The sequence below is a fragment of the Macrotis lagotis genome, chromosome 3 (genome assembly GCF_037893015.1).
Source record: "Macrotis lagotis isolate mMagLag1 chromosome 3, bilby.v1.9.chrom.fasta, whole genome shotgun sequence".
Taxonomy (NCBI): domain Eukaryota; kingdom Metazoa; phylum Chordata; class Mammalia; order Peramelemorphia; family Peramelidae; genus Macrotis; species Macrotis lagotis.
In genome coordinates, this window is record NC_133660.1 from 114,513,319 (window position 1) to 114,538,348 (window position 25,030).

Consider the following 25,030-nt stretch of genomic DNA (forward strand, 5'->3'; position numbering starts at 1 on the left):
TGTTGTTGATCAGTCATTTCAGTCATGTTCAACTCTCTGTGATCCCATTTGGGGTTTTCTTGGCAAAGATACCAGTCATTTGCCACTTCCTTCTTCCCCTCATTTTACAAATGAAAAAACTGAGGCAAACAGGGTTAAGCTACTTGTCCAGGCTCACACAGCTAATATGTAACTGAGGCCCGATTTTGAACTCAGGAAGTCTTCCTGGCTTCAGACCTGGTACTCTAGACAAACTTCAAATTGTCTGTGACAACTATTGCTGTCTGTAGGACCAGATAGTACCAAGCATTTAAGTACCTGAGATGTGCTTCCTCAAAACCAGATAAACCATTACCATTTTTTTAAATTAGGTTGTTTTTTATTTTTTGCAAGGCAAATGGGGTTAAGTGGTTTGTCCAAGGCTACACAGCTAGGTAATTATTAAGGGTCTGAGGCAGGATTCGAACTCAGGTACTCCTGACTCCAGGGCTGGTGCTCTATCCATTGTACCACCTAGCTGCCCCCATTACTTTTTTAAAATATCATTGGCCAGGCATGGATGGCACCCTATAAGTAAAGAAATTATGTCTATGGGGGTTGGAGGTAGGGGAACCTATAATTTCTTGAATGAATAAAATGAAATGAGTCCTGGGTTATAGGAGAGTGAAGTTACTGATATTAGGTGGAACCTTTGTCTCAACTTCTCCCATGGTCCCCTTCCTTTATGGACAACATTGAGAGTAACTAACATTTTCCCCTCAAGACCTTTTTCTAACTGGATCACACCCATCTGTATGCTGTGTCTCTAGACTCTCAGCCTCCCCTGACAAGGACACCTTTGCAGCATAAAGAGTGCAAAATGTAAAGGTAGGAGTTCTGGGTTCCAATTCAGCCTGAGATACTACCTCTGTGACTGTGAGAAACTTAAGGCTTCTCTGAAACTGGGGTTTATTTTTAAAAAAAAGCTAATAACACTTGTACAACCTGATTCTAAGGGCTATTATAAGAAAAAAAAAGCACTTGTAAACACTTCAGTGCTGTAAAAAATTTTGGTGTGATTCTAAAAGACAATATAGAAGATTGGAAGAAGCATGCTGGGCATAGGAGTCCAGGGAGACTTGGGTTCAAATCTAACTTCTACACGCTCCCCTTTATTCAGGATATTCCAAAAGTATTAGAGCGTTTTAAAACTATTTAAGTTTAACATGTTTGGGACACCTTGGACAGCACTTCAACAGTCTGCAAAAAAGTTTACCTATAGGATTTCATTTGGTATTTAGGAGCTATGTGGCCATGGGCATTTCCTTCATCTCTCTGCCTTTTGCTTTTCTCATCTGCAAATAGGACAGCATCATAGAATCTGAACTGGAAGACAACCATAGAGGTCATTGAGTCCAATCTCCTCATTTTATGGAGGAGGAAATGAACTGGGGAGGAGAACAAACTTGCTTAGAGTTAGTCAGCTGGTAAAAGTCCAGGATTTCAACTCCAAATCCAATGGCCTATTAGATATATCATTATGTCTTTCCATAGCTTTGGGGAGAGAAATTGTTGAAATTCTTTGTGAATGTCCACAGATATCATTACAACCTTATGTAGAAGCAGCCGTGTATTTATTCTCATTATGCAGATAGAATATTCTTGTTGCTTTTCAAACAGACCCCAAATTTTAATAACTTCTAAACTCCAATTTAACTACTCTGGGACCTATGAGAAAATGATGATTTTGTATGAAGTGAAAACAAAGCATGGAAGAATAGCTACAATTCCATATAAAGGACACATTTAAAAAAAATCTCACTTTAGGTATACCTAAAGATTAGCCAAACTTCTCTAACTCCCCAGTGCAAGCTTTGAATTCATTCTCTTCCTCCCTTTGCAAGTTAGAAAGTAAATCAGAAATGTAATGAATGAATGAATGGGTGGGAAAAGCAATTATTAGACTTTGATCAAAAGATGAGAGATTTAGAGTTTAAAAGGATCTTAGCTGTTATTGAGATAAGGAAAATGTGACCCAAGTTCTATAACTTGCCCGTGGTCATGCAAGTTAATATCTGAGTCAGGATTGGAATCCAGAGACTGGTATGCCATCAGCACTTCTCTAACTTTTGTAACTCAGGCTCCTTCATTCTATTAAAGATTATTGAGGACCCCCAAAAGCTTTTGTTTACAAGGTTTATCTCTATCAGTATTTATGTGTTAGACCTGTAAACATCTTAGCATCTTTATGAAACCATTTTAACCTTTGGACTGCCTGAAAGGGTCAAGGGATCTCACCGAGATCCCAAACCATGCCTTAAAAATAAATTATATCATGCTGATTCTCACTTCCAATATGCCAGGCCCTTTGGAAGGGCCCAGATGCTTGGACCAAATTGCTATAGATCACTTCTCAGTTCTACTGGAAACAGGACATTCCAGTCACAGTGCCTGGAGTTAGTCCCCTTAATTGTTAATCTCCCTAGCTCTGAAGCTCCAGTTGAGCACGGTGGAGGCAAACCTCCTTTCTGAATGTGTGGTACAACCTGGCAGGTGTCTTCCCTAGTGCCAACCATGTGCCTGGAAGAATGATGATGATGATGATGATGATGACAGTGAAGATGGTACCACACTCAAACTCTGCTTTCTTGACAATTTTCTTCTGCCCTTTCCTTTGATCCCTGAAGTTATCTGACACCCTCCCTTCCCAATCATTAATCAGGCCACAGTAAAGCTACCTGTGCTATATAGCTGGCCAAGCCAGTTTTTGGTGCCTCATCCCCCAGCTCATTTGAAGAAGAAATTCTTTGCTTCCTGACTTAGTATACTGGTAAGTCAAGGACAATTGCTATAATTGCTCAGCAGTCCTTCCTTTATTACCAGAAATCCATCTTGCCCAACCAGAGCAGCCTTTGAGCAGATTTATGAGGCAGTAAAACTTTACTGCAGGCTAGTCCCAGCCCTTTCCCACATTTCTGAATGGATCCCTCTCTGACTAGTGTCCACCGTAATTTGTCCTTTGAAATGTTAGCATCTATTTGACTACTTTTAACATGTCGAACACATTTTAAAGTGGCAAGAGGGAAGAAAGTCCCTCAAGTCCTCCCTGAAAAAAAGGCAATGGGAAGCCCCCCAAATACCACAGTTGCCTTCATCCCCTCTTCATTATGGTTCTTTTTAATTTTTTCTTTCATTTTTCCATCCAAAATCCAGTTCATCAGAGGGGACAAAGATCTAGTCAATTTCTCAGCCCCTTTAAGTTTAGACTTGGACACAAGCCGGCAAAAAAGAAAAGCAATACAACCGCACAACTACTCCCCTGCCACCGCAGTGAGGGATCACAGGAGATAGCCCAGCCACCCTAAGAGAAGCTACTCGGAAGCACACTTAGAAGCCTACTTACTGGCTTTCCATAGCGACCACGGCTGGACACCAGGGACTGAGCCCCAGCCTCCTTCAGCTCCGGCACCAGTCACACAATCAGTCCCATTCTAGTCCCCAGGCAGCTCAGGGAAAGGGTGGCCCTTGCAAAAATATAAACAGCTTGTCAGCACCAGCCAAAGAGGCGGGACTGCAGTATCAGGGGACGGGGCCGGCCAATGATTAGCCTCTTTGGACTCCACTGGTTTAAGATACTGAGTTTCATTGTGAAGTAGGGAACAAGAAGGGTTGTGTGTGTGTGTGTGTGTGTGTGTGTGTGTGTGTGGTGACAAGGAAAAAACTAGAGAGACAGAGACAGAGAGGAAGGCGAGAGAGAAAGACTGTGGCTGGGGGGCAGGGGGAAGCGGGGCCCTCCCTGCTTCAGCCAAGGAAGCAACCAAAAAAGCTATCCTTGTTCAAAAGTGAACCAGTTCCCAAGATTCCAGTCTTGTCAGGAAAGTAGAGGAGGATCACACTGACATAAATCATCACTCTTTATTTTTCCTCTAGCCACTGGCATGTTTCCGCCCTCTCTGCCGCCTTCCGCCTTTACTTTCTAGAGTTAATAAAAAAAGTTGCGTGTTTTCCATCCAAGAAGGGAGTGTGAGGGAAAAAGCCTTTGAAGCGTGAGAACCACGACTCGCCAGATCTTGGGGATCTAAAAGAAGGAACCTTGGAGGTTGGCTGATACCTGACCAAGCACATATTTGTTGCATCTTCTCCCCATATGCGCCAAAAGAAAACAAAATCTAGCTAAGCATAGAGCTACCCAGGCAGTCTGAGAGACAGACAGGACAGGACAGACAAGAAAGAAGGTTTAGTTAGTTTTCTTGGCAAGATTGCAGGGGGTGGAGAGAGTGACAGGACTCTCCTTAATCCAGGTAAATTCACAGCAATTGCTTTCGGACAGAATAGGCAGAGATCCCCCCGCATGCATTGAGCCTGTCAAGGAGACAAAACCTCAATGGCTCCTCATTCCCATTCTCTCCCTGCCACTTAATGCTCTTTTTACTTTTAATAACAAAGAGCAAAATCAGACTGAGAAAAACAAGTCCTGTTTCTCTCTGTGCTTGTCTGAGCTCACCCAGATAAAAAGGGAAGTCTGGAACTGCTGAATTGAAAAGATGTACCTCTGTCTACCTTCTCTATGACTTGGATACATGGGTTATTTGTTCACTATAGTTAAAATGATCTCCCTTCTCACCTCAACCTCTTAGAATCTCAGGGAAGCTCATCTCAGGGACTACATTAGATGATGTCTTTCTTTAAACTCTCCAGCTGTTCCCAGAAAGTCTTCCCAACCTTTTCCAGTCCCTCTTGGCTTTTTGCCAATATGAAAGAGAAGATATTCTAAATAAATATAAATTCTAAGCATGCTCATATAAGAAATAAAAAGATTAATTTCGATAGGATAATAATTTGCCAAATATTTTACACTCCTTGACTCATTTTCATATCCTCTGGGAATATACACATTCTAGGTTGGGAACCTGGGAGAAAATAATGCTTCCATCACTCCAAATGACCTTGTATTTCCATTACATTTAGATCTGCTATATTTAATTATTTGTGTAGATTTTGTCTCTACCCAAACTCCCCCAAAATGTAAGTGCAGAGACTTCTGTTCTTGACTTTGTATTATACAAAGTATCTACCACAATGCTTGGCAAACAGTAGGTGCTTAGTTGATTAATTCCCATTTAAACAATACCATGTAGTCGTGAAAACTAAAAAAAAAAATCACTGACACCTTCAGATTACAATGATTTTGTCATTTAAAGTAAAGTACAGAAGCCATCATAATTATGAAAGACCTTCAGGTCTTGAGTTAAAGGAGAATTTCTAATCTATGTTAAATTAAAAAAAAGGTCTTGTGATTCCATCAGGAAATGCTATTTTAAAAAGCCTTTCTCTAGAATCTCTTATGAACTTGGAAAGGCCCCTTGTGTGTTCCTCTGGTCCCTTTTTGCTGTCATCACTTTAGATAAAATTGAGGACAGGACTGACTCACCAAATTGGAGGATGTAACTGCCTCAATTCTTTGCTACTGCAGGGCTAATGATAATCTTCACATAATCATCCTTGACTCTTCCCTCTCTCATCCCTGACTCATCCCATTTCTGATAAGTTGCCAGATATCATCAATTCTACTTCTTCAACTTCTCTTGTATCTATCCCTTTCTCTCCATTCATATGACAACCATCCTCATCCTGGCTTTCATGGGTTCTTTCTTAGATGGCTAAAATACCCTTCTTATTGCAACTGGATGACTCAGTGGGAAGAGTGTCAGCTGTGAAGTCAGGAGGATCTGAGTTCAAGGTGTTTTGTTGTCCGGGCAGCTAGGTGAAGCAATGGATAAAGCACTGGCCCTGGAGTCAGGAGGACCTGAATTCAGATTTGGCCTCAGACACGCAATAGCTGTGTGACCCTGGGCAAGTCACTTAACCCCACTGCCTTGCAGCACCCCCTCCCCCCCAAAAGATTTTTTGTTGTCAAGATATTGCCAAGACGATGCTTTGTGACTCCATTTGAGGCTTTCTTGGCAAAGATAGTGCAGTGGCTTGCATTTCCTTCTCCAGCTCATTTTGCAGATTAAAAAAACTGATGTGAAGAGGGTGAAGTGACTTGCCCAGGTTCATATAGCCAGTAAGTGCCTGAGACCAGATTTGAACTCATGAAGATGAGTCTTTCTGATTCCCTATGCATTATGGTGCCATCTAGCTATCCCAGTTTACTTTTAGGCTTATTTAATGCTGCTCCCAGCTCCTCAAATTCCATCTCTATGCACTAGCAGGTAATCCCCAAATCTAGATTTTTCTCTCTCTTCTATCCAAAGAACATCTGTCTGCCTTCTGGGTTCAACTTGAATATCAGCTGCAGTTACCTGTTGCTCCAGTTACCAAGTTGCCTGGAATCCTATTTCTTTATCTAAGTGCTGTATATTTCCAGTGGATTTGAAGCTGCTTGAAGGCAGGGGCTGCTCTGGTACTTTTCACCTCTATTATCCATCACATATTTCATTGGAGCTGGGAACTAAGAAACCAATGAATCCACAAGCATTTATAAATTGCCAAGTAAGCCTGGTGAGGACTCCTGTCAGTGGTATAATTCACTAACCTTCCATGACTCCTTGTCCTATGCGGCTCTTGTATATGTCCTTTCAAAAACCCTCCACAGGGATTCCAAGCGAGAGGCCGTCCTATCTCTTTTTTAAAAAAATTATTAATTTTTCCAATGAACTGCAAAGAGTTTCCAACAATCATCTTTTGTAAGGTTTTGAGTTTTTACATTTTTCTTCCTCCCTCCATTCCTTCCCCCTCCTCCTGACGGAGCAATCTAATATAGGTTATACATGTATAACTATGTAAAATCTATTTCCATATAAATCACATCCTACATATTTCTTGACATTACATGGAAATCAGGGCAAGCTATGGACTGTTTGGTTTAATTCCTTACTCCGGTCATAAATCTCTTTAATAATAACTGGTTCATAATTTAGATGGTGCATTGAGCTCCAGACCTAGAGTCAGGAAGATGAGTTCAAATCCAGCCTCAGATACTTTCTAGCTGTGTGATCCTATGTGACTGGATAAATTAATTGACCTCTGTTTGCCTCTATTTCCAAAACTGCAAAATGGAGATAATATTATCACTTATTTCTCAAGGTTACTGTGAGGATAAAGGAATAAGGTTTATAAATGCTGGCACAATGCCTGGCAAAGAGTAGGCATTTAATTAATTTTTTTTCTTCCTGTTTTTTGATGACAATATTCAGAAGATTAGTAACTGAATCATGCTATCTCTGTTGCTGGGTCTTTCAAGGTCTGATGATTCTTTATATTTGCATAGGAGAAATAGATACTTTATTAGAAAATGGGCCCCATTTTGTTCTGAATGTCCTTTTTAAATAGTCAATAAAGAATATGAACAATGATATGTTGCATTCTCTGTATCTTTCTTATCTATTCATTAAGGATGCCTGTAAAGATTTTGTGTTGGTAGTAGGCACAGAGAAGGCACAAAATAATTATTTTTTTGAATTGAATCCATTTGGATGAGCCCTTTGATTCCACATCATCATCCTAAGAAATTTTTGTCTATTTCCCTAACTACCCTATGAAGAACTTACTCAACACAGTGGAATTCATTTGCTGGTTTTATCCATATCTCAACATGTGGGCTTCAATGCCCTGTGATCCTTTACTTTAACTACCTGACACTTCCTCCTCCTTTTCTGTAATATCTGTCCATAACAGTGACTTTTACATTGGTTCTCCTGCATGCACAAGTCATTGGTGATATTATATTCACTTTTTTCCAAATGTAATCTAGCCTGATCTGATCTCAATTCATTGTCCATCTACATTGCCCATCTACATTGCTTCTCTCTCTCTCTCTCTCTCTCTCTCTCTCTCTCTCTCTCTCTCTCTCTCTCTCTCTCTCGTTATTTTTCCAATTACATGCAAATATAATTTTCAACAATCATTTTTGTAAGGTTTTGAGTTTCACATTTTTCTCCCTCCTTCCCTTCTCTTCTCCCCTCCCCTGACAGAGAGTAATCTAATACAGAACTATATTAAGATATTTCCACATTAATCATGTTGTGAACAAAGAATCAAAACAAAAGGGAAAAACAAAATATACAATAAATTTTTTAAAATTGAAAATAGTGTTTTTGGTCTTTATTCAGACTCCAGTTCTGGTTGTAGATGGAATTTTCCATCACAAATCCTTTAGAATTGTCTTTGATTATGGAAGTACTGAGTTGAGCAAGTCCATCATAGTGGATCATCACACAATGATACAATCTTCTTCTGGTTCTGCTCACTTGATTTCTTACAGAACAATAGTACTCCATTACATTCTTATACTCCAATTTATGGGCATCCCCTCAATTCTCTCTCTCTCTCTCTCTCTCATCTGTCTTTCTCTCTATTTTTGTCTGTCTCTATCTCTCTGTTTCTCCCTTTCTCTCCTTTCTTTCTCTTTTCTTTCTTTTTCCTATCTTTCTCATCCTCTCCCTCTCTCATCCCTTCCCTCCCTCCTTCTCTCTTTTTCTCTTTCTCTCTTTTCCTTTCTTTCTCTGTCTCTCACCTCCCCTTTCTCTTCTCTCCTCCTTCCCCCCTTTCTCCCCCCCATTCCTTCCCCTTCTCCCTTTTTCTCCCTCCTTTTTCTAACTCTGTCTCTGTTCCTCCCTCCCCCTTCTCCTTTGCCCCCCCCCCTTCTTCCACATACATCTCTCTCTCTCCATATACTGAAGGATTCACAGTCACAAGCTCTGGGTTCAAATCCTAGCTGTGTTATACTACCTCACCTCTCTAGTCCCCAGTTCCCTCATCTGTAAGATGAAGGGATGGGAATAGATGATCTCTAAGCCCTCTTCTTCCTCTCCAGTATTTTAGTGCTCACAACTGAGAGGCGCCTCAGTGGCCATCTCATCCCAACCATGCATGAAATCAATCTGTCCTGCAACAAATTTAGCAAGTGGTTGTTCAGCTTCTACGTGAAGATGCCCAAGAATAGGAATTCACTCTCAAGGAGCCCTACTCCACTTTAGGGCTACTCTATTTGTAGGAAGTTTTTCCTGACATCCAGTTTAACTATGCCTCTTACAGTTTCCACCTAATATAACTGGTTCTGCCTGGCAAAACCTCTTCCAGAGGACAGTAGCTCAGACACTTGAAGACAGCCATCATTTCCCTCCCTCCTGAATCTTTTCTTTTCAAGGTCAGACAGCTCTAGTTCCATCAGATGATCCTCATATAACATGGACTTGAGGCCCCTCATGATTCTAGAGCAAATGATCTCATATAACATGTATTCAAATCTCTTTATAATTCTAGATCAAATATTCCTCATATAGCATGGACTCAAGGTTCTTCCTCTTATCTCTTCTGAATGCTTTCTAGTTTATCAGAGGCTTCTTAAATTCTAGTGCCTGGAACTTAATACTACAGTCCTGATGAGATCTGATGAGGGCAGAGTATAGTGAGATTTTGTCATTCAGTCATGTCCAACTCTTCATGACCTCATTTGGGGTTCTCTTGGGAAAAGATGCTGGAGTGGTTTACTATTTCCTTTTCTCGCTCCTCTTACACATGAGCACACTGGGTTAAATGACTTGCCCAGGGTCACACAGTTAGGAAGTGTCTGAAGCAGGATTTGAACTGATTCTAAGTCCAGTACTCCATACACTATGCCACCTGGCTGACCCGGAAGTGAGATTATTGACTCCCTAGTCCTTTCTTATGGATCACTGATAATACTATCAGAGACAAATAAGAAATGTCTCATATTTCTAGGGTGGAGGAGAATGGAGGATGAGAAAATTTCAAGGATAATCAGGTTTATATTTAAAATCTTATAGAATATATATTATAAATGACTAAAAATTAGAATTCAGACTATTAAAAGTTTATTAGTGATTTAAAACTGATCCTATGATAAAGAATTAATTTCTACAGAATAGATTAGATAAATTCAAATGATATTTAGCTACATCTGGAAAGTATAAAATGTAAAAATGTTGTTTTTCAGTAGTGACTAATTTCTTTGTGACCCCCAAATGGGGTTTTCTTGGCAAAGACACTGGAACAGTTTGCCATTTCCTTTTCCAGTTCATTTTTACAGATAAGGAAACTGAGGCAAACAGGGTTAAGTGACCTGCCTAAGGTCACACAACTAGTAAATGTCTGAGGTTGAATTTGAACTCATGAAGGTGAGTGTTCCTGATGCTAGGCCACTTCACCACATGGTTGCCCTCATATTTTACAATTGAGGAAACTAAGGCACCAAAAGTGAACTAATTTGCTCAAAGGGAAGCTAGGTGACACAGTGGATAGAGCACTAGCCCTGGAAACAGAAGGACTTGGATTCAAATTCAACCTCAGATACTTAACACATACTAGCTGTGTGACCTTGGGCAAGTCCCTAAATCCTGATTGACTCCTATTCAGACCCATCTCCGGTCATCCTGGTTCATATTGGACACTGGACCCAGATGACTCCGGAGGAGAAATTGAGGCTGGTGACTTAGCACAACTACCCTCACTCAAATCCAATTCATGTGCTTGTTATGGCATCACCTCCCTAATGTCATGATCTTCTTTGAGAATAAAGGACAAACAGCAACAACAACCTGCTAAGGTCTTATGGTAGTAATGAGAAGACTCATTTGTGTCTCCTGCTTCTAAATGCAGTGTTCTTTTTATCATCCATCCTATACTCTAAAAGAAAGTACAACCTGGAAAACAGGAGTAGTCAAGGAGCCAGGAAGACTTGGGTTCAAATTCTACCTCTGATGCAGAGTGAGTGTGTGACAGTGGGAAAAATCATCTGATCAGTAATCTAGGTAATTCTTTGAGAATTTTTGCAAAGAGGGTCCTACCTTGATTTAGTAGATAGTTTCCTTACCTTGAAATTTCCTACAGAAATAAGTCTAGCCTAGACAACTCAAAAATTAAAAGTACTTTTCCAATCACTTTTTTTTCTTTTTCTTTTTGCAAAGCACTGGGGTTAAGTGACTTGCCCAAGGCCACACAGCTAGGTGATTATTAAGTGTCTGAGGACAGATTTGAACTCAGTTCCTCCTGACTCCAGGGCCAGTGCTCTATCCACTGGGCCACCTAGCTGCCCCTTCAATCACTTTCAAAGAGATTTTTTTTACTTACTACTTGTATGTCTGTGCATAAGTCACTCAACCTCTATAATACTAATTTATTTCATCTTTAAAATGGGCATAATGCTACTAACACCTACTTCAAATAGTTGTTGCATTATGTCTAATAGAATTATAAATAACCCCAAAGAAAAGAGATTTTATGCAAAGTAGGATACTATTTAAAGATGTCATTATTTAGTTAATTTTAAACTCTCCATTGCCTCTCTCAACAGCAAACCAGTCAGTGGATTGCCTTTCCTCCTATATATTAATGTCTAAGGACAGATAAAAGACAATATTTAACTTTCTCTTTTTCATGGTTATTATTTATTTTCTCACTTATGGTTTGTTTTTTTTAATTGGCAAACAGGAGAACATATATATGTGTTGTGATCTATGTTTTTGTGAAAAAAAAAACTGTGCTCTGGCCTACTTAATCCACAAAAGATTTCCCAGAGAAGGTAGAATATAAAATGACTTGTGGACAGATGGTTGAGCAGAAGCAGAAGTGGAGGTTAGAAAAGGAGGGCATTTCCATTCAAAATGGCAGAATTAAGTAGAAGTGTGCTTCACTGATAAAGGAGCATCTTGCCAACCATCCCTGAGGCCTATTCCCTTGTAGTTGGTTTAATGCTATTATTAAAAATAATACACTGAATAATTACAGAGGTAGATGTGTACTTTAAAAATGTGGGCAGATGACATCACCACTTTTCACATTTTAAACCATCAGATTATGCAATTCTGTCAATGACTAGGTGCCTTTTGAGAACGGTCATCATCCCAATTAAAGGCCTTCCCTTGATTCAAAACAGGATGGATCTTAGTCACCAAAATCTTGGCAACCTGAAACTTCAATTATCCATAAAGGCAGAACTTTACTTAATCCTTCCAAATAACTAAAGCCTCAATTAACTGGGTTAATTCAGTGTTCCACGACCCACTCAGATGATCCAGAGGGTCCTAGCTTCTTGAATGCTTGAATTTAAAAAAAAATATATCATTTTTTCATAAACTGACACACACTAAAAGCTCCACTTAGATATCGAGAAGTTACCAAATTATGTGTCTCAAGAAAGAGCTGGGGGTAGCTAGGTGGCATAGTAGATAGAGCACTGGCCCTAGAGTCAGAAGAACCTGAGTTCAAATCCAGCCTCAGATACTTAATAATCACCTAGCTGTGTGGCCTTGGGCAAGTCACTGAACCTCACTGCCTTGCAAAAACCTAAAAAAAAAAAGAAAGAGATGAAAGTTACTTTTAAGTCATTAGCCATCATATTTTAAAAAATTGTGGGAGACCGGTAAGATGTAGTGCAATGGATAGAGTGTCAAGCCTGGAGTCAGGAAGACAAAGCTTCCTGAGATCAAATCTGATCTCTGACTCTTCCTGGCTGGGTGACCCTGGGCAAGTCACTTAATCCTGCTAGCCTCAGTTTCCTCATCTGTAAAATGAGTTGGAGAAGGAAATGGCAAACCACTCTAGTGTCTCTGCCAAGAAAATCCCAAATAGGGTCACTAAGAATGAGATATGACTGAATAAAGCCTGAAATTCTCTGTCTCTCCCTACCTCCCCCTACCTCTCTCCCTGCCCCCCCTGGGATAGATAGAGGGCATATATTTAAAAACACTTGAATTCAAGCCTCTGATTCCTACTACCCTCTACCACTAGAGTCAAGTCTTTTAATCTCTGTACCCCAGAAAACTCTTTAAGGCTATTGGCGGAGGGAATTTTCATTCTAGGAATTCCCCACACTGATGAAAACATAAGTCCAGACTTCTACTTTCCCCTTCCTTCCCTCCCATTTAGAAAATGAAACCTGGTAATACATGTTAAGACCAGACATGGGGTAGGCATTTCTGGAAAACACAGAAGTATACATTTAAGTTATATTCTTCTTTAAATGGAAAGATGATTAGCGTTTTTTGAAGCTGCAAATAGAATGAGATTCAGGGGAAATATTACTTAATAAAGAAAGAATAAATGCTACAGACTGAATTGATTTGTAATGTGACAGAAAGAATACTCTATAGAGAGGAAGAAAGAGATGACATCTTTTTGGAAAGACAAAAATGTTAGGTTCTCTTAATGTTAGTCTCTATGTACCTTAAACCACAAACCTTTATATATATTAGCATCCATAACTATCTAAATTATTCTGTGTGAATATAGGCAACTGAGTCAAAAATCACTGTCTCATGGAATTTTAGACAAAAGAGACCTGACCAGTCAGTCAGCCCAGGCCTCCTCCAAGTAGCCCAAATACAACATATCAGAAAATAAATATCCAGTTTTTGCTTAAAGAATCCCAAGGAAGAACCCTTTGCCTCACCCCCCAAACCAGTTCATTCCACTTTAGGACAGAAAAAGTAAGAAAGGTTTGGGATTTTTTAAAATGACATTTAGCCTAAATAAGTTTTTTTTGTAAATATCTATCCATTACCTCTCACTGTCATCTAGAGTCAAGCAGAATGCTAGCCTTTTTGGAAAAAAAGATGATTCTTTTGACAAGTCATCAATAAGCATGATACATTTTTTCTGAGAGTGATGATTGATTTTCAAAGAGAATTAGCCAGGCAGTGTGCTAAGAGCTTTTATAAAGATTATCTTGGGGGCAGCTAGGTGGTGCAGTGGATAGAGTACTGGCCCTGGAGTCAGGAGGACCTGAGTTCAAATCCAACCTCAGATACCTAATAATTGCTTAGCTGTGTAACCTTGGGCAAGTCACTTAACCCGACTGCCTTAAATAAAAATAAATAAATAAATATTATCTCATTTGATCTTCACAACAACCAGAGAGGAATGGGTGTTGCTAATAGCCTCATTTTAGAGTTGAGGAATCTGAGGCAGAGGTTCAGTGACTTACACAGGGTCACACAACTAGTTAGTATCTTAGGCTAGATTTGATCTCAAGGCTTCTTGATTCCAGTCCTAATGCTCTGTCTACTGCACTACCAGGTGTCATAGATCTTTCAAGCTCCAATATTCTGTTCTATTCTATTTTGATTGCAGTTTTTTTTTAAATCACAAATTGTCTCCATTTTAAGAATCTAATTTAAGGCACAATTTCCAGGGGTGTCTATCCTATGTCCATGTTTAATATGTATTACCAGGTTTCCTTTTCTAAACAGCAGGGGAGGAAGATATAGTTGGCTGGTCTAATTTCATCCCATCTTTCATGTCCTGCCTCTTGCAGCCAATAGCACACATCTAAAAGACCACTAGCTAGGAATGAGCTGAAGATCAACCATGCTTCTACAACCTCACTCCCATTAGCAGAAAGGTTTAACTAGGGGCGGCTAGGTGGCGCCGTGGATAAAGCACCGACCCTGAGTACCTGAGTTCAAATCCAGCCTCAGACACTTAATTACCTAGCTGTGTGGTCTTGGGCAAGCCACTTAACCCCATTTGTCTTGCAAAAATCTAAAAAAAAGAAAAGAAAAGAAAAGAAATATTTAACTGACTGAGAAAAGCACCTAGAATTGATACTACAGCATGAATTGATTACTACATTACTTGATACTACAGGTGGTTAGTAGTTTAGTATAATGGTTCTCAAATATTTTGGCCTTAGGATCCTATTGAGAAGCCCCAAAAGGAGTTTTTTTTTATGTGCTTATATCTATCAACATCTATTGCTTTTGAAATTAAAATTCCTTCGTATCACTGTGAAAATAGTTTTGACTTTGCAAATTCTCTGACAGGGTCTTGGGGACAATCCTCATCCCACCATTCCAGGATCATCATTTTCTTTAAAAAAAAAATTTTTTTCCTAAGCAAAATCAGGGGGGATGTAACTTGCTCAGGGTCACACAGCTAGTATGTGTAAAGTGACTGGGATTGCATTTGAATTCAGGTCCTTCTGACTCTAGGGCTGTTGATCTATCACTGTTGCCTCAAGGACTATCATTTTCTTTTTTGCTTGTTTGTTTGTTTTAGATTTTTCAAGGCACTGAGGTTAAGTGACTTGCCCAAGGCCACATAGCTAGGTAATTATTAAGCCTCTGAGGCTGGATTTGAACTCAGGTCCTCCTGACTCCAGGGCCAGTGCTCTATCCACTGCACCACCTAGCCACCCCTGGACTATCATTTTCAACAACATTAAGTATTATTGATTTAATAGAGGATTGTGATGATGACATCCAAGACATAGTTTTCAGGAGTTCAAAATCAGTCTCAAAAATGTAGCAAATACTGTTCCACTAACCATGAGTCATGGGTTGAAGTGTTATTTAATATTTTCACCAGTGACCTTGATGATAGAAGAAAGCATCCTCATTAAGTGAGCAGAGACCAGAAGCTTGGTGGAAGAAGCCATCAGCTACTTGGAAGATAGAATCAAATGCTTGTAGACATTTTATTATCCGAACTTTTGAAACCACAAATGCTTTTGTTGATTTCTCCTGTAATCTGAGTCTGCTGTTTGGTAATTTTATTCAGGCCATAATATTAGTACTTAGATTCATATCTCCCTTTTAGATTTCTAAGCTCATATTAAAAAGAAATTCAGAAAACTGGAGAACTGGCAAAAAGTCAAATAAATGGGATTCCATAAGAACCTATGGGGCAGTACAGCAAAGAAGTATAAACAAATGGCAGAAACAAAAGAAAGACAGGAACTAGTCATGACAAATGTGGTTTAAAGGTAGAAAGAGTTTTTAGGTTGAGCAATGAATACACTGATTAAAATTTGTGAGTGTAAGAACCATTCCCCAATTTATAAATAGTCTAAGGATATGAACAGGCATTTTTGAAGGGAAGAAATCAAGGCTATCTATAGTCACATGGAAAAAACAATAAATTGCTTTTAATTAGAGAAATTCAAAATAAGTATTTCTGAAATTCCATTTCATACCCATCAGAGTAGCAAAAGATGATAAAAAGAAAAAGAAAAAAGGATAAGTGCTGAATTAGCCCTAGGAAAAACATACACATTGATACACTGTTGATGGAACTGTGAATGGTCATATATTCTTTGGAAAGCAATTTGGAATTAAACACACAAACTTACTAAACAGTGCTTGCCCTTTGATCCAACTGTCCCACTGCCAGGCTCATACCCAGAAGAAATCAAAGAATTAGGGGAAAAATTCTATCTATAGCATTTATCAATTTACAGTAGATTTTTTGGGGGGTGGGTATCCAGAAGGATGAAGAAGAATAAATGAAGGAGGAGAAGGAGGAGGATAAGAGGAAGAGGAAAAGGAAGAAGAAGAGGAGGAAAAGGAAGAAGAAGAAGGAAAAAGAAGGAAGAAGAAAGAAGAAGGAAGAAGGAGAAGAAGGAGAAGAAGAAGAAGAAGAAGAGGAGGAGGAGGAGAAACAACTAAGAAGATTTCTGTAAGTTGAGAAATGGATAAACACTGTAGTATATAAATATAATGGAATACCATAGTGCTATAAGAAATAAGGAAATAGATGACTTCAAATAGACTTGGAAAGATTTATATGAACTCATGTAGAGTGAAGTGAGCAAACCAGAAGAACAATTTATGTTATTAGCATTATTATTCATAAAGTGAAAAATTTTGATGACATTTAGAAACTGAAGAATGGAATAAGCAAAACTAGCCGAATAATTAATAAATAATTAATTTTATTAACGTAAAGACAATCAACCTTAACAGCTGTAAGAATTTTAATCAATGCAATGGCTATCCATGATTCCAGAGGACCAATGATGAGGCATACTATCCACCTCCTCACAGAGAAATGATATATTTAGAATGCAGAATGAGATATGCCAATTTTTGTTATACAGCTAGTGATGGAATTTATTTTGCTTAATTATACATGTTTGTGCATGTATAATTTTTTTCTTTTTTCCCCAATGAGGTAGAGGGGATGGGAGGGAGATAAATGGATTTCTGTTCATTTTTTTGGTAAGTCAATGGGGTTAATGACTTGCCCAAGGTCACACAGCTACGTAATTATTAAGAGTCTAAGTCCACATTTGAACTCAGGTTCTCCTGACTCCAGGGCTGGTACTCTATTCACTGTACTACCTAGCTGCCCCATTTCTGTAATTTAAAAAAAATTTAAATAAAGGGGGAGAGGTCCTATACAGTTGGATTGTTGTATACACTTTCAAATAAGGGAGGTGACTCTTGCTCATTATGTTTAATTGTTTTACCTTGTTTCAAGAGAACTGCCCTGGAGAGGGAGAGAGAGAGAGAGAGAGAGAGAGAGAGAGAGAGAGAGAGAGAGAGAATAGTCTGAAAATATTTATAATTTGTAATGTAGAAGCAAAACAATGTCAATAAAACTGGAAAAATATACTGAAAAGGAAGAATAAGTACACCAGAAGTGGAAAGATTTCCTTATATAAAGGAAAGCTATAGGACAAAACTGTAGTCAACAACAAAAAAATCAATAAAAAAAAATCTGATAGCATCATAGCTCAGGAGAGAGACATAGTTCTTGAGAGTACTGACCCCTTAGGACCTGTGGTCCTATCTTTTCCTCTCCTCCTCCTCCCACAAACATTTTCACTGGACCAAGTGCCCACCCACAATCTCCCCCCCCCCCCCCCCCCCGCCTTGTTTTGCTTCCTACAATTTGGCTTTTTATGCTTGAATTGACCTTAGAATTCTAAACAAAGGCACCTAGGAAAAGGAGGCTAATTAAATCTAAGTGCTTATGTGCTTTTCACATTTTTTTCAGTCTTCTGGTTCTTTCCCCCAATCCTCCTCCACCCTCTATTCCCATGAGTCTTTAATTCCTTTCCTTCATCCCTGGTTCTATGAACCCTTTCTCTGCCACTCTGGGGTATTCTCTTCTTCAAGCCCTTCAAACTACAATTCATTTCATCACTTACCTCTCCAGAGAAGCCTTCTACAATGGGTTGCCCTGATGTGTGTTGCTCTGTCCAGACACTCCTCAGTGGTCTCATAGGTGAGTGTTCTAATTCACCAAAAACTGTAAACTCCCCTATCTTCTGTTTTGACCCTGTGCTTTCTGAACTCACAGGACACGGGCCCATTGCTCAGCAAAGACTGAAGATGTCCGGATGTTGCTATTTAATTTCACTTGTTCATTTAGAGAACATAGTTGGAGTGAGAACTTCTGGATCTAGGCAATAGTATTTAAATACTCTAGTGATTACAGCTTAGCCTTTGAGAAGAAAACCCTAAACTGCTTTTTTCTTTAATAGAGCTGCAGTTCTGGTTAGATTCAAAGATGAGCATGAGTCACCTGGGCTTAAAAAAGGAAACAGACTCTTAAGGATGTCTAAGCAAGAGGAGAGCTTTCCAGAATCTTCTCTGACCCTCCAGTAAGAGTACTGAACTGTCCTTCAATAAATGTGGAACTTGGAAAAAGTAGGGAAGATTACAGAGAAAAACCAGAAGGGCTAGGAAATAAAATATTTGAGGAAAAAAGTTTAAAAAAAACTGGACTTGCAGAATAAATTATCACAAATACTTGTGATCTCTCTGTCTCAAGAGAACACAAAATAAGGGGAAGGGGTTTCAATTGGAGCATAATGAATTTAGGCTAGTACACAGCACAAAGAGATCACAAGATCTGAATCTAGATGTGTTCACTTCTCCAATCCCTTCATTTAACAAATGGAGAAACTGGTGGCACAAAAGCTAAGCTTGCCCAAAATATACAGGCAGTGAGCAGCAAGCTGGGATACAAATTCAGCCCTCATTACAATGACTCTTTTTAGATAGGGTAAGCCAAAAGGTTTGATATAATTTTAAGCTTTAATTGCTTTTTTTAAAAATAGCTTTAATGACCTCAAGCTTAAACATATAAAACTACACTAAAACTTTTGGAGACATCTGTTATTAGGGAGGTAAAATATGGGAACATGCAAAATTAGATTCTTAGCTCTTTTGAGTCCTTTCTTCAAAGTCCATCTCAGAGGCTAAACTATGTGGGGTCATCCACAATTCTCCCAGTCACTGCTAGTGCTCTGCCCACTGAAGTTATTTTGCATCTGTGTATTTTTTTTACATACATACATATGTACAGTTGTATCCCTCAATAAAACAAACAACCTTTACAAGGGCAGGGGCTATTTCATACTCATCTCTCTACCATCAGTGCTAAGCGTAGTACTTGACCATTTTGGGTATAAATTTTCAATCAGTTGATGGAATGACTGAAGTGTGGTCTTTCCTAGAGAGTAGGGATTAGACATGGTGACCTTTCAAAGTTCCTTTGGCTCCATGAATACATCACTTTAAGTTAAAGTGGAAAAAAGCTTCTGAATCTCAATCCAATGATTTCCCAATAAAAAAATCCAATCTATCCTAGGGGTTCTTAACTTGTTTTTTCAATATTGTGAAACTTGGAGAGTCTGGCAAAGTCTCTGGACCACTTTTCAGAATAATATTTTTAAATGAAGAGAATAAAATACATAGTATTACAAATGCAACCAATTCTGTTGAAATGCAGCTACCAAAATATATATTAAAAAAAGTTCAGAGACACAGATTTGTTGTAATACTTCAGTGACCTCTGAGTCAGTGGTCATATTTTAATGTTCTGACAATAAATATCATGTTTCTCTACCCTCCACTGCTGCTCTTGCCTTCTCCAGTCAAGTTATGATTAAGTAACTTAATCTCCCTGAATTACTGTGGTTGAGAAAATCCATCATCTGGCAGCCAACCATGAGCCTCTCTGAATTTAAGCAGATTGGTTATTGAATACCAAATGTACAATCTATGACTGGGTTAGGGAAATGGAGATTTCTATGTAAACTGCATGAACATATACACACTCACATGTATGCACACAGACACCAACATAATATATAACATATTTGAAAACTTGTTAGCAAGTTTCAAGAGCTCTCTGTAGACTTCATCATGAGGCAAACCAATTTTTAAAAGCCAAAAATAGAACTCTTTATGAACCAACAAGTCTCGTGAGAGTTGTGTCTAACAACAGAATACATTTGAGGTCATTTTCTCAGAATTAAGCTTACTTGCTTTACTTGCTTACAATTTTCTTTCTTTTTTTTAAGGTTTTTTTTGTTATTTATTTATTTTTTTTGCAAGGCAATTGGCTTAAGTGGCTTGCCCAAGGTCACACAGTTAGGTAATTATTAAGTGCCTGAGGCCAAATCTGAACTCAGGTACTCCTGACCCCAGGGCTCCTGCTCTATCCACTGTGCCATCTAGCCGCCCCCCTTACAATTTTCAAAGTAGAATTCTCAGCAATTAAATACCACGACATTTGCTTTGCTAACATGTTACAATAACATCTTTCTAGTCAACAAATGTGAGGTCTAAAATAATCTATCTTCATTATTGAGACTTCTTAAGAATATTAGATGGTAAGCATCTTTTGTATTTCCTTTTTTCTTTAACAGTATTTTTTCCAATTACATGTAAAGCTATTTTTCAACATTCATTTTTGTAAAATTTTGAGTTCCAAAATTGTCTCCCACCCTCCCCTCTCTCCTCCCTCCCTGAGACAGCAAACAATCTGACAGAGGTTATACAAGCACAAATTGGAAGCATCTTGAGGGTGCTTTTTTTTTCATCCCTAGTACCTATCTCAGTAGACCTTGTAGCTGAGTCTTAAATATTTGTCAATTGGAAAATCCTGCCTGCCTTTCCTCTCAACTCCAGCTGACTTTCTTTTTTCCCCCCAACATTTATTTTATTTTTAATTTATAGAATAAAATAAACACTATTGCAATAGTATAATAAAAATGATTTCACATGAAACTGCAAATCTATTATGTACAACTTTTAAATATATAATAAAGTTATCGGGTAAAGAAAGGCAAAATAGGGGTGGCTAGGTGGCGCAGTGGATAGAGCACTGACCCTGGAGTCAGGAGTACCTGAGTTTAAATCTGGCCTCAGACACTTAATAATTACCTAGTTGTGTGACCTTGGGCAAGCCACTTAACCCCATTGCCTTGAAAAAAAAAAAAAGAAAGGCAAAATACAGTTCTGGTTCTCAAGGAACTCAAGGTCTAAATGGGGAGACAGTAGGCAAAGAACAATGGACAAACAAGGGTGTTGTGTGTGTGTGTGTGTGTGTGTGTGTCTGTGTGTGTGTGTGTGTGTGTGTGTGTAAGAGAGAGAGACAGAGAGATAACAGAGAAAAGAGATGGAAAGAAGAGATAGACAGAATGACAGACAGAAGAAAAAGGAGAGAGACAGAGATAGAGACATAGAGATGGAGAGTGGGGAGAGGAAAGGCAGTATGTCCTAGTGGAGAGAGAATCAGCTTTGGAATCCATCCTCTGATATATCCTGGCTGTGTGATCTTGGAAAAGTGACAACCTCTCAGTGCTCCAAGCAACTCTCAAAGACTATAATCTCCAGAAACTCTTCATGAGTAGAAGGCATTTCCTGGGGGAGGCACGCTCAATTATCCTCATTTCATTCTAGGAGAAGTTGATTTTCATGATTTAATCCATTTAAATCTTGTTCTAAAGCACTGGTCTGGAAGTCTTGTTCTAATATAACCTATTAAAAGTGCACTGTCATTCAACAGAGCCTTTGTAATCTTTTTTGCAATTAATTTTATTTCACAACTGTATTGGTCCTCTGGAGATTTTTTTACTCCTGTCTCTGTCTCTATTATAATAATAGGGTCTGATAAAGTTTATTACTTCTCATTTCTACATATTCCTGTTAATAATTATCTGTTTTATGGAGGCAAAAATTTATAGTGGAGAATAGAAAGTAAGCACTAGAATCATCATCCAAGGACCTGGGATTCATTCTCACCTCTGCTTGCTCATTACCCATGTGATCTTGGGTAAGTCATTTACCTTTGTTTTCAACCAGAGAGTTGGACTAGAAGATTGTCCTTTTTACCTCTGAATTCAATGAAAACTATTAAATGTTTTGGGGTTTTTTTTGGGGGGATGCTTAATGGGAATTTCTAGATCAACCAATCCCCAGTACTACTGGATAATTCCTTTTTTGACCTATCTGCAGGAATTTTTGGAAGGAACTCTAGAATTCTAAAAAATTGTGCCCTTAATACACACAGTTGCCACCAAAACCACAATAAACATTTACTTAATCTTATGGTAAGCACTGGGGATACAAAGACAAAAATAAAGAGGTTCCTGCCCTTAGAAAACTTACAATCTTACAAGGCATGATATATGTATGTGTGTGTATGCTTGCATGTATATATTTATTTTATGCATATGACATAGATGTCTCATGTTTTATTATAAGTGAAGTATAATACATAGTATATATTTATTATATTTAAGACAAATATCTAAATATATTTTTATGCATTTTCTTATTTTGCATATACTTTATATACATATATAAAGTAATAAAAACAAATTTGAGGAGATAGAGGTAACTAAAACTTGAGATCACATACAGCAGAAGGTAGCATGTAGACTCTTCTTTGAAGGAAGCTAAAAGACTGAGCTAAGGAAGGAGTACATTCCATAATGGAGAAATGTTCTCAAAAGAAAGGAGGTAGAAGGTGGAAATATGTGGCCTAATAGGCAGACCTACATAAAATTGAGCAATATGAGAGAAGACTGGTTAAGGTAGGTAGGATGGGCAGCCAAGCAACACAACAGAATGCTTAGCCTGATGTCATAAAGAGTCACTCATCTTCCTGAGTTCAAATCTGGCCTCAAACACTTAATTGTTGTATGATCCTGGACAAGTCATTTAACCCTGTCTGCCTCAGTTTTCTTACCCTTAAAATGAGCTGGAGGAAAAAAAAAGGGTAAACCACTGAAGCATCTTTACCAAGAAAACTCCAAATGGGATCATTAAGAATTGGACATGACTGAATAACAATAATAAAGAAAGATGGTGAAAAGTTTTAAATATCAACTTGAGAATTTTGTATTTTATCCTAGAATGCCTAGAGAGTCACTGAAGATTTCTGAAGAGTGACAAAGTCAGATCTATACTTTAGGAATCAGTTTATCAACAACTATTTAATAGGTACATACAATGCAGCAGCTTGGAGTATAAACTAGAGAAACTGGAATACAGGGAGATAAGGTAGGCATCCATAGCTACAGAAATGACGCAGGCTAGAACTAGGTTAGTCTTGTGAGAAAAGACAAGGGGATGGATACAAGAGATGCCAAAGACGCAGAATGGACAGTATGGAGTAAATGAACATGGGGAGAGAAAGTTCTCTGCAGATGCTTAAATGAAAATATTCCCTCAAATGCCATAGAACTATTCAGCAAAATGTTTATTCCATTATGATCTCCTTGACTTTTATCTATCTTAAGTTAAAATTGTGTTCATATACACTTCTCTGCTTACAAATAGAAGTTGATCAGCATACAAAGATTTTAAAACATTTCAAAATAAGAAAAATTTTATTTTAATATATCCATTTTATCCCAATGAACTGAGGTCAGAAACTTTTTTTTCATTCTTCAAAGTATAAGAAATTCACAAATAACGTAGTAATGCTCCTGCCAGGTCTAACTGAGCCAATTTCCCCAGAATCCTAGAACCCCAGAGCTGAGTGGTCATCTAATCAAACACCTTCATTCAGTCTTTGCTCAAAGAGAGAGTGCTTCACCTAAAGAACTCAAATGAGGGACCTGTCCAGCAGAGATCCTGTAAAGAGGTGGGTAGGCCCAGAAGAGAATGAAGACATCATGAGACAGGCCCCTACAGTGTCAGAAGCATGAGTTGCCTGGGCCACATGTGATCTCTATGTTGGTACTTCATTCTATTTATGCATATATTTTTCCCACTATTGCTTATGTGTATTTTGGGAGAGTTCACCCTAGGTTTATGAAGGAGAATTTTTTTTAGATATTGTTCTTTAATAGTCAGGAGACATAATTAGCTCAAATCAAAGGTATTTGCTGAGTTTCAGTTTCTCTATTTATACCAGGATGATATTTGGACTGTATAGATAGATAAACTGAAACTCAGCAAATACCTTTGTTTTGAGCTAATTACGTCTCTAAAAAATTGCTTGTTACCTTTCCATAATACTTGTATTCATTTTATATATACTACATATCTATTTACATGCTGTTTCCTCTGGTAGAATGTACGGTCCCTGAAGGCAGGGATTATTTCATTTCTGTTTTAGTAACCTAACAGCTACCACTCTGTATGTCATATAAGAGACATTTAATAGATACTTTTTTTTTATTATTGGTCAGTTGATTCAGTTGTGTTTGACTTTTTATGACCCCTTTTGGAGTTTCTTGGTGAAGATACTGGAAAGGTTTATCAATTTCTTCTCCAGTTCATTTTATAGATGAGGAAATTGTGGCCAACAGGATTAAGTGCCTTGCCCAAGGATCACTCAGCTGGTAAGGATCTGAGGCCAGATTTAAACCATGATTTAAAAAAAAGAAAAGATAAAGTGTTTTATATATACTAGTAACTCAAAGACTTTTTAAATTAATACATGATGTGATGACATGGCTATAATAATGATTTTCCTTTGAACTCTTAGCCCTTGAACTTGTATCAAAGCTTTTTTGATTTTGAAGATCAAATTGGCAAGCAGAGTTTTAATTGGATTTCTTTAGTCCTCCTTCACTTAGAAAACTGATTTGAAACCATGAATCACTCTTGGGATTGGCCTTCCCCATTAGGGCCCTCCCTTAAAGATCATCTTTAAATCCTCTTATTCTGTAAACCTCTAAAATGTTCTTTTATTTCTCATGTTCTCATGTGTTTGTATTTACACTTACACATCTCATCATCCTTTCACTCTGTAGCTCACACCTTGGTAATATATTTAAAAAAACACTGTATAACACAATGGAAAGTACACTGGCTTTGAAGTCAGAGAGATTACATTAGAATTGTGTTCCTACCTGTGTGACCTTGGGTGATCACCTAACTTTGCTACCCTTCAGTTTTTGCTGGATATTGAAAGAGTTTTGGAGGGGAAAGAGAATTGGTTGAATTTAATGGTGAATGCTCTAAATCCCAACCAATCTGCCAGTCACTTGAGTTCTTTGGATCTTAATTTTCTTTACTGAAATATGAAAAAGTGGGACTAGATCACTTCTAAAAGTTCATTCTAACTCTAAACC

General features: G+C 38.3%; 1 protein-coding gene across 6 annotated transcripts in view; it reads right to left on the minus strand.

Moving 5' to 3' along the window:
* TRIM2 (tripartite motif containing 2) overlaps nt 1–25,030 on the minus strand; it is a 241,770-nt gene that overhangs the window by 129,521 nt on the left and 87,219 nt on the right. For 2 of the 6 annotated variants that reach the window (XM_074229113.1, XM_074229114.1), the window contains exon 1: nt 3,362–5,825. The exons of the other annotated variants lie outside the window; for them this stretch is intronic. The gene's annotated coding sequence lies outside the window, so the exon portion shown is untranslated. Of the gene's footprint in view, nt 1–3,361; nt 5,826–25,030 lie in introns of those variants that run through there. 6 annotated transcript variants of the gene reach the window in all.